Raw genomic sequence first — 11698 nt, forward strand, 5'->3', positions numbered from 1 at the left:
AATTCTTCAAGTGCCGTCATCGAATTCCTCCGAGGTATTTTGAAATTTTCATTATTTGTTATTTTAGAGCTTGGGTTAAAAGAAAGAATTGATTAAATTGACAAAATGTAGTATTCTTCGTTAGTTTGGGGCTTCTTTAATGGGATTAAAACTGTGATTAATGTTCAAAGGCAATATCGTTTTCTATATCGAAACTTCGGTGCTTGGGGAATTTTTGCCATGCAAATAATGATCAAATTATCTAAAAAAAAATGCACCTATTGTTCATCAAGAATAAACAAAAAAAATTGTATCAAGCACCGTTTACTGTATAAAATATAACAATGGTATATAATCGCCGTAGGTTTGTTTTTTCCCCCGAACGGTAAATCTATTGATGCTCTCGAAGTTTTTAAAAATAAGACTATGTTCATAGTTAAGCGTGTAATATAGCATAAAGATTATCTTTCAGAACCCGTGAAAAATTGACCATCTATTCCTCATTTACGTAATTCCTCATTTACGATAAATTAATTATCAAAAGTGAAAAAAACTACCTTAATTTTTCCCATGTCGACAAATTTTGTGCCAACGAAATTTCTAAAATCATAATGAGTTAACTTTTAAGCTGGTGCTTGGGTTTTTGAAGGTATTTCAAAAGGTTTGCCATCAGGGCCCAAAGCTAGTTTTCTACTTTAACTTTCAAATAGATTTTTATTTCTTTGGGGTTATAATAACCATTATAAATTTAAAATACTTTAAAAATTCTAAACCCACTTGTTTTGAAAAAAAAAAACGAATTTAATATCTAGGGTCAAAATTTGGCGTTATATTTTTTAGGTTTGTTTTTTTACTAATTTATAGTACAAATACTTGACAGTATCAAAAAATTAATCCAAAAAGTGTCCCTTTAAAAAATAAAGCCCCTTGTGAAATTTTTTTTTCTGCCCATCAACAGTACGTTTTCAATCGTTAGTTTTGAGTTTTATTATGTTTTTTATAACTGAAATTAAACCAGACTTGTACATCAACATTCATCAAAACATCTACAAAATGGGTTTTTAAATAAAAAATATTTGATGTCAACCCCTTGTATCACTAAAATAACCTAAAAAGATAAGTTTTTTTAACTAATAATCATCTGTCGGATTTTATTTAAATACAATTTACGTCAAATAAAATATCAAAAAGTACCACAAAAATAAATGAAAAAGTAGTTTTTACTTGGAATTTTCCCAAAAATGAGCTTGCTGGAAAATTTTGGCTTTATTTTCTAGACCGGCCCCCCAAAAAAAAAGTGGGGAAAAACGGTCTAAATTAACCCAATTTTTTGGTTAACTTAAAATAAAGTTCAATTCGCCCATTCATTCAACCATTAAGAGTGAAACTCCAAAAAGGCGCACCCACCCTACGGGAATCTTTTAAATTTTAAAAATTTCAAAAATAACGAAAAAATATTTTGGATACTTTAAATTAAAAAAATTTTTTTCTTTTTTTAACCTTAAAAAGGCATTAAAAATGGTTTTGGTTTGACAATGAAAATTTCCTTTTAAGGGTTTTTTTTATTTTCTTATAAGCTGGGTGACCTTGGTAAAACCCAAAATGCAAAAAGTAATATACGTAGTTAACAAAATTCTACATGGTTTTAAAATTTTCTGCAAATTACTATAAAAATGGGATAAAAAACAAAAATTTTGCAAAAAGAAGTAAAAATGTGTCCTTACATAATGGCTTTCAAAAAATTTTACGGAAAAAATTTGTCAAAGGGAATAATTGAAAAGGAAAAAGGAAGTCGTGATTTATAACAATTAATTTGTCTAGGAAATCAAAAATGCGTGTTAAAAAGTTCGTACTGTGTAATGGATTACGGTTTTTTTTTGTACAAAAAGCTGTTTTTTGTGCATTTAAGGCGTTAAAAAATAGGCCGTAAATTAACATGAAAATGATGTCAGTATATGTAAACAAGAATAAATGGTTAGTTGCTTTTTTGTTAGAAAAGTTAATTAATTCCCGTTGTTTTAAAAAAGGGGGGTTTAAAAATTATTTTTGTTTTATCCCTACAATGTATGGGGTAGAAAAAACTGGGGATTACAGGGGGAAAAATTCTAAAAGAGAACTTCAAACAAACTAAAAATTTAAATAAACATTAAAAAAAAACTTTAAAATTATACTTAAAAAAAAAGAAATTGTAGGCAAAATTGGGGTTTCCAAATTTATTAGTAAACAAATTTTTACAGTAATTTTTAATTGTCGGAATTTTACTGTAAAAAAATGGGGGGAAAAAAATAAAATTTAGATTTAAATGGTTTTAAATTCGTTTTAAAAACTTTTAATCCCCCAGTAACACAACTTCTGAAGGTTTTTTAACTATCGGTTTATAACAGTTTGATTTTTTTTCTCCTGCTTTGTATTTATTAAAATCGTGTCACGAAGATTTATAAAAGTATACCATTTTGTATAAGTTTGTAAAAAGATTGACTTATTAATGAACAGGAATACGTATTGAAAGGACATTTTTGATAATAATTCTTATTTACAAAAATTTAAAAATTCAGATGTGTTTCGCGTCCAGAAATTGAAACGAAATGAGATTTTAATATAAAACAGATACGGAGAAATAGAACATTGTATTTTTATAAAAGGATGTTTCCAGAATTCGTTGGATTTTTTTTTATAATTTTGACACAAGGATACAAAGTTTACCGGGTAGCTAGATATAAATGTACTTAAATTATTGTTACACACTTTAATTATTTAAACACATTTAATGATTATTTGTAGAAATGGCAATTCTTCGACCTCCACAAGGGGACTGTGCGGCGCAGGTCATGGTGCTTTTAGATTTATAGATGGGTGTATATATAAGTTTTTCTCCCTTGAAATGACATCAAATCAGTAAATAATTCTGATTCTCTGATTCAAGGTCAGATAACTCGAGAATGAAAATCGATGACACCCTGCTTTATTTCGCTTGATATATTTTGAAGCGAAATAAAGCAGGGTGTCATCGATTTTCATTGTCAGTGTCATTGTACTAATGATTAACTGTAATGTAATGGATTAAAAATAATAAAATAATTAAAGAAGAAAAGGCATTTATCCTAAAGTTAGTATATAAGAAAGCCAGAAAATGTGACCCATCTGTATGTGTAGGAGCTGTAAACTGTAGAATCAACACCCGCATTCTCAATCCTAACGGAACACCTTGATTTAAACGTAGAACAACCGTGCCTCCACCTTGAACATCTTTACTTTGATTTAATTCAAATGGTCTTGAAGTACCGGATGCTATAATGAATTTATCAGCCATCAAAAGGAACTCAACATTTGAACTGGACGAGCTGAGATAGAAAATGACGTACTGGAACGGTGAATATTCCAGTCACTGCATTGTAAGCGTTCCCGTCATTTGTTATTATCTCGTCAAACTTGATAGTTTGACGGTGTCCTAAATGCTCTTGTAAATGAGACAGGTAAACAGAAAATGCAACGCGTGTTTGTATTGCTCTCCTTTGGAAATGACCTGAAAACGATAATTTTTTAATAAGAATGACCGGCGACTTGTATCCGAAATATAGATAAATACAATCTAATGAACGATTTAAACAATGTTATAAGAAATTGATAAAATTCTTTCGATACATTTTGTACTGAGGAAATCAAATCATTTATGTCAGCATGAGATAAAATTTTACCAAACACCTCTTAAAATATAACCCATAAACTTTAAGCTTTTTCACCTTGTGATGTTCTGATAGAGATCATTGTTGGTTACAATCTAATCAAGAACATTGTTTTTGTGCAAAAGTCTGTTTCAAATTTTCAAATGCACATCTTACCCTCTTTAGCCACTTTTTCATTTTCAGACTCCATTAGATCTAGAACAAAAGCATTTCAAACTCAATCTAGCCTCGTTACCTTTTTGAGAGATCACAGCCATATCAGATCCTTATTGTAATTGCAGCATTAAAGGTATTTCAAAAGTGGTGTTGTGAAAGAAAGACGTCATTATACATTTTTAGAATAGAATTTTATGTATTTTACTCAATATTGTAAGATATCCTCATAATATTTCCAAAGACACTTGGGGTTTGGAGCTCAAAACGCCTTTTAATCCAAATAAAATGCATATTTGTCAATCCCAGCACATGTACTGATCATATATATCAAAAAACTTAATATAAGCCGTTTTGAAAAAAAATCATATTTCAACATCTATAATAATACACATTATAAGATAAAAATGTTCGCCGGAAAAATCCGCACCCCTACCGTCATAATCACCATGTATTTTATTTCATTTCCGATATTTTCACATAATCCTTTGGTCCATCGACACAGAAGATATAATTCTTCACGATGATGGTCAATTTTAAACTTCAACGGTAATATAAACAACGCAACAGCCGAAATAAACATCAAGATTATGGCGGTTTTCCTCCATTAACAAAATCTTTCGATAAATTCAAACGTGGCCCCAGCTTTGCCGTGTGCAAAATGCGCAGCGCTTTTAAGTTTTGGAACCAACATAATCGGATGGCTACGTTCATAGCCGACTGTTTTTTGGAAACCAGTCGGCTTTGAACGAAGCCATCCGATTATGTTGGTTCCCAAACTTTGTGTATTATTATAGATATTGAAATATGATTTTTTTTCAAACGGATTATATTAAGTTTTTATATATATATATATATATATATATATATATATGATCAGCTACATGTGCTGGGATTGACAAATATGCATTTTATTTGGATTTTAAAGGCGTTTTGAGCTCCAAACCCAAGTGTCTGTGAATATTTCAATGAGTGAGACTCAGATGTATTACGTTTATCCGTAGCGTAACCACCAATGAAAATAATTTGATCATATACACGAAAAAAAATCTACCTTATGATGTCACGTGTTCTCATTCATGTATGTCATAAGAACCATGTCGCAATGTTTATGCCATACGATTTGATGAATATTTCTTTACCTATTTTGCATAGATCATTATGTTTATGTATTTCGTTTCTTTCAAACGACGTTACTTTTCTACTGATATATCTATTATTTCTATATCATAATTTATGATATTTTCACCTTTAGGCTAGCGTTTCCATGTTGCATAGCTTTACCACTCGTATTTGACTGCCTAAACATACAGATTATCAGAAAATCGAAGGCATATTCCGCTATTTTACAAACATTATGTGTGGCCGTCAAATGCGCTTAACAGGGCGTGGCAATGCGAATACTAGTTTTTGCGTCAAAAGGATTATTTCATTAAGAAATGCACCGAAATTTTAGCTTTAATGAAATTTGGTATATATGGTAGCTGATCTGTGCCGTTCGTGCTTTCGTCCCGCGACCCCGCCAAGCGAAAAATCGAGAATAAACAAGCTAGAATAGCGGGCGCGCGGGGCAATATTTAATAAATGAAATGTCACCTCACGGGGGCACGGAGCGAGATTTAAGAAATAAAACAGTGGGGCGCGGAGCGAAAATACGCTTATTAGCGGGGCGCGTGGCGAAGTTTAAAAAATAAGCGTGTCTCCGCTCCGCAGCAACGCAATTTTATTTCTTAAATCTCTCTCCGCACCCCTACCGGGCGAAGCTTTATTAATTAAACCTTGCCCTGCGCCCCCGTTATTAGCGTGTTTTTCGTCCGCTCCCCCAGTCTCGACTTACCGCTTGGCGGGGTCGCAGGGCGAAAACACGAGTAACACAAATCAGCCACCATAGGTATATACATGATAATTCGACTGAGGAATTATCAAGATGAAATTTACTGCCATGTTGGTTTTTTTAAAATTCATTGAACGTAAATAATTATTAGAAAGCATCTTTGAAACATTCGCCTAAGTTTGCAATTTTCAGCTATATAAAATGCTTACTGGTCGCTACATGCCTAGGTTTCATCTCAATGCCAGTCGATTCACCTTCTATGGTTTTATGTTCCGGATCTACTCTATTATTGGATGTAGAATTAGCAAATTGTGCACCCGAAGTGTGCTGCGATTTAGTTTCAGTTCCTGTCAGTTGCTCAATTTCATTTTTGTCGTGTGCTTCTAATTCTGCTATTTTCTTTGACTGTTCCAATACACGCTTTTCTAACTTAGCAACTCTTCTGTCAAATCGATTTATCTCCATATTTTTCTTCGTCATTTCAGTCTTTAGTTCAGATATTCTTTGGTCCTGAAGTTTCACTAATTCCAGCACCTTGTTCATCTCATCTTTAGTGACAAATTCAGCGGTCTTTTCACTGACGAATTCACTAGAAACAACTACCCAATTCGAAAAGGTGACTAACAGAAAAACGAAAACAGCTTTGAGTAGAACCATTGTGATACCGTTTAGGAATGATATTAGTGAATTTATGCTCTTATCAATCTACATTTCACATTATGACGCATTAATGTTCATAAAAAGCTTCTCCGTATCAGACCGTACTTATTCGTACTAACCCGTGCTTATACCGTAGCAGACCGTAGTGTATCCGTAGTGCGTCCGCCCTGATTCGTGTCGCTCCGTATCAAACCGTGTCGGTCCGTAACAATCTGTGTCTCTCCTGGGGCTTTTGGTGGTAAATCCGTCGGACTCCGTACTCATACCGTTGTGTGTCCGTACTGGAACCGTAGCGGACTACGAAATTTCACATTTCCGTAGTAATCCGTGAACGATTAGACCGTATCTCTTCCGTGGCATTATCCGTGAATATGTGACCGGGGCATAGGATATGATTTTTATGGGCTTAATTTCTTGTCTATTGTCCGTTTTTTCTGTTTTAAATATATGTATACGTTAAGTTGACAATCATACATGATTTGCTTTATTGTATGTACGATATGTATCAGTTAAGTCATCTTTTTAAATAAGGGTAATGGTCAGCTTTTAAATACAATAGAGAAAATAAATTCATCTATTTAAAACAAAAGCGGTTATGTTTGACTGCTTATATTAAGAAATGATTCCAGACTCCTGTGGTAAGACAAATATCAATTCAAAAATAAGAAAATATCATTTTGTTGCATAAATATCCAAAATTTTACATCCGTGATAGTTCTAGTAAAGTAAAATTATCATTTTAACACTAAATGGTCAGTAAAAATCCTTCTTAATAGTCATAGATTGTTTCAGTCATTATCATTTAAAATATCCGAGATTCAACACAAATTTGAAAACATTTCATTTTAATTATTCCTTGTAAAAATCCCAAATGTAAATTCGTGTATACTGTATGTGTGTAAGTCCAACATTTTGTGTAACTGGTATATTTTGTGTATATCATTTTTGTTCATGTACATAATTAGTCATATTTCAAAACACGAAAATTTCATGCTACGGACATTTTGTTATTCAAGAGGCTACCTATAGGATTTTGCAAGTAAGAAAAAGATAATTGCTAAAACATTAATATAGCATATTTCTAGCTCAAAAATACATTATTTCTAATTTTCCGATGGATAACATGATATTTGATAGTAAAAGTGGTAATTTAAGTTAGATATAAGCCTCAAACTGACCAATAAGTAAAATATTGAATTCCCTTCGGCGCTACGCAGTTTTCGGCTTATATCTACTACTTAAAGATCCTGTACATGTAAGTTATATTTCAGGTTGTTATTAATTGAAATTTTATATATATATGTATATAATTAGGCTACTAAAACAATTTTCAAACATAAAGGAATATGTAAAATAAGTACTGCAAATGCTTGTCCACATTTTATGTAATCATTAAAATATACATGTATGCATTCATTTCTTATTGAAGAATTCAACTTACACATTTCTAATTACCTCCCTTTATGAAATGCAAATTTGGTATTATCTTTATAAATAATGCTTTTTGGAACATACAATATTGATAAATCTTCATTTGAGCATTATATTTATGATATAAAACCATAGAAAAATGATTTCAGGATGTTTAAATGACGTTATAATAATAACAATCATACAAGAAGGAATCACAGTAAAATCACCCGCCGAAAAGGAGCAAATACATTTCATATGGGAAGTAACCCTTACATACGTGTAAAACAATCCAAGTAATGACACACGTGAAAATTAATGAAAAGTTATAGCCTAGACATAATAAATCATGCCAAAAATAACACTCCCAACACAACAAACTAAAAACAACAAAGAAGCATTAAGCGAACACTTCTGGTCCTTATGCTCTGCTATTCACTTCCATCAAACATGTTCAATATAAAGTTTCAAGTTTATATCTCAAATACCTTTAGAGGTATGGTTCTTGCAAACTAATCATAGTGAATACAAAGAGCAATAACTCCAAAACTGGAGAGTTGTCATTCTTGTTTGCGGTATTTTACTTTATTGAAATATATCCTCCAGTGATGAATTGATCCTTTATGACACATTGTCCAAAAATTAACGCAAAAACTGAACAAAAGACAATTACTTCAAAGAACTATTATTCTTGTGTTTTCTAGAGTATTCCTCCTCACTGAGATATATCCACAGTTGGTATCTAAAATATTTGCTCCAGCTATGCCGTGCCAAGATGTCCTGCCATGTGATTCCTTACGTCGCAATGTGGTTTATACGTTTTCCCATACTGGTCACAAACACAAATACTTCCTGCAAAACAAAACGTTATTATATTTTTAAAATGTATAATCAATTTGTTTCTTATTTTAGTGACTCTATTTAACGAGGAATTGTTTCAACACAACCCTTTTTTTCTTATTCTTAGGCCGATAACTGATCCTCTAAGAAGACATATTTACGAGACTGTTTAGTGATCTAAATATTAGTATCGTATTTTAAAAATGCTGTTTCATTGAATTCTAAGTGATTATATGAATATATGAACGTGAATATAAAGATATATTGAAAAAAAAAATATCTTAACACAGCAAAGTGCTTTAAAAATGTGTATATATTTAGGTCCGAGAGGGAGCATCTCTGAAGTTGAGTCCAAGTGGGAGGATTTTCGATTTTTATAAAAAGAATTAAGATAAACTAATTTCTGAATAGACATATTTGAAACTAATATAGAATAATGGGTAAACATGACTCGGTTTATGTTCCGGTACGTTAAAAATAATTTTCAAGAAGGTTTTCAACCTTATTTCATATATGTTTCGGGAAAAGTCCGAGTGGGAGCATTCAGAGAAAAACACTTATCCCGTTTTCAGGCCTAAACCAGGCAATAAATCTATAAACTGTTTTTACAATTATCTCAAGTACTGTAGCCAATATTTGGTGCGCTACATGATTTTTTAATACTTTTACGTTTTCTTACAATAAAATTGTACTTTACCTTCGAGTCGACGAAAAAATGGTCCAAGTGGGAGCATTCAGCAGGTGCGCGATGACGTAGTATCCTAACATTGGGATTAGATCTAAAGAATACAGAATATGAATTGAATTCTTTGAAGAAAGAGCATGATGTTCTGTATATGAAATCAGTAGAAACTTAAGAGAAACATAACGAAACGTTGCAAAATATAAAGAGGATGTAAAAGAAAATAGGGAGCTGAAAGTTGAAAAGACAAATACAGAGATACAAATGGGCATACTGCAGAGGAACATCGAGGAACTGGAGGAAAAACTGAGGATACGCATTGACGAAGAAAACTCTCTCATCATTGGCCTAAGAAATGAGCTGGAACTTACCACAGCCAGTTTGCTTAATGCACAAAATAATAACAGTGTACGAGCTGACAACGTGTTTGGAACAGATAGCATCCATGTCTATGACAGTAAAGAAAGTTTATGGAAACTATGATCCAGCCCATGAAAAGATTCTACCAATACAGGACGAGTTGTTCAGAAAAGCCCTGTCTGGAAAGATTGGAAGAATCTATCCATAAATCTATTATTCAACCGCAAAGAGATGATGTTCATTAAAAACTAGAAGTTGCAAATTCTGTGATATTTTCCGAACAATTATCATTACGTTCATGTTCATCATCATCATGTTCATTATCATCATCATGTTCATCATCATCATAATCATCATCTCATCAACAACAACAACAACATCATTAAAATTTTAAAGCACATTACCCCCTAGAAACGAGTATTCTTTTCTTCTTTAGAAAGAACAAATGATTTTTTAACCTTTGAATAATGAATATAGAGCATATTAGATGCTTGTTACGCGAGGACAGTCGCTGTGAATGTGAAATAATTTGTCATAAAAGAAGCAAAAAAGTGAACAAAGTTGTATTTTGACTTCTATACAAAATACTTAATCGCTATAACCGTACTTAATGCAACAGAAGAAACAGATGGTTATGGTAATTGGCCAATATGTAATCTCTTGGGAACTATAAAATACTCGAAAAATAAAGAAATGAAATAAGATTAATTAATTTCATTGGGCCTTTCAAATAACAACTTGAATGCAAGAGCGTAAATATGTATAGTGTGTGTAGCTGTTCTTTTTCTCATGACTTTCGAGTCTTATACTGGTTTCAAAACGATTTATATATAAATTCAAAATAAATTCAAAACATCATTACTTTCCTTAGACAATAAATAAATAATGTTATACTACTGTAATTATTGTATATTTTCCTTATGAACCTTTTTTCACTACTTATTGTTTAACTGCAAAGTAAACAACTATTTGTAACTATTCATTTTTTATACCTCGATGTATATCATCTGTTGAATCTGAGAAAATTTTTATTTCATGTCAGACAACTATTATTTCATCTTTATTTCTTATAACTCAATTTAGTGCATTTTTTTAATCTTTAATTTTGTTTACTTACTGAGAAGAAATATTGGGCATCTTTCATGTAGGGCAACTTTTTGCATACCGCATTCTCTTGATTGAACGTAGAGAAAAGCATTTTATTCGTAATTCGATGAAATTTAAACTTTTCAATCAGTTCTCCTATTCGCTCAACTCGATATAAGGGCGACTAAATGTATTAACGTAACTCAATGTAGGACGTATGTTTTCCCCTTCATTTACATATCTTGATATAGGGCACATATTTTGTATCATTTTTACTCTTAACTCTATGTAGGGCATCTATACTTTATATTCCATTTTCTGAACATTAAGTACACCTTTTATTATGTTATCTTCCATTCACTTAACTCATTGTAGGATGGACAGTTTTATCTTCCATTTACTTTACTCGATAAAGGATGGATACTGTTTAATCTTCCATTCACTTAACTATGTATATGGCAACACTTATGACGATACTTACCATTCTACCTCATAAAGTTCATTGAATATAGTTACACATATGACATGCATTGATATACTCTTTCACAATTTGTGTATATCTTCTTCAAATATCGCGTAAGTATTTACCGCGTTTGATTCATTTCTAGGATGCTATTGTAACAATTGTTGTACTGTTATTCAATGGTTATTTAAAAGAGTAACTGAAAAAAAAACCAACCTTTAAAAGTTGACATCTCACGTTAAAGCATTGCCAAAAGCTCGTCTAATATAATTTCATTCACCTCGTTTAATATATCCAGTATTTAACCTATACTCATTCATTATCCTTACTCTATATATACTGTTGTGTGCAATTACTTATTTCTAAATTCTATAACATGTTTAAAGTTATTGAATGAGTGAGTAATGATAGAAATTTTGAAATACAAGTTCATGTACAGAACTAGTGAATTTAAACAAGAAATTACCAATACATTAGTAATGATACTGTACATTTGTAACGTCAATTCATTGGATAGACAAGACGTATATATACGAGAATAAAATATT

The sequence above is a fragment of the Ruditapes philippinarum genome, unplaced genomic scaffold, assembly GCF_026571515.1.
Source record: "Ruditapes philippinarum isolate M1 unplaced genomic scaffold, ASM2657151v2 ctg7908_1_1_1_1, whole genome shotgun sequence".
NCBI lineage: Eukaryota > Metazoa > Mollusca > Bivalvia > Venerida > Veneridae > Ruditapes > Ruditapes philippinarum.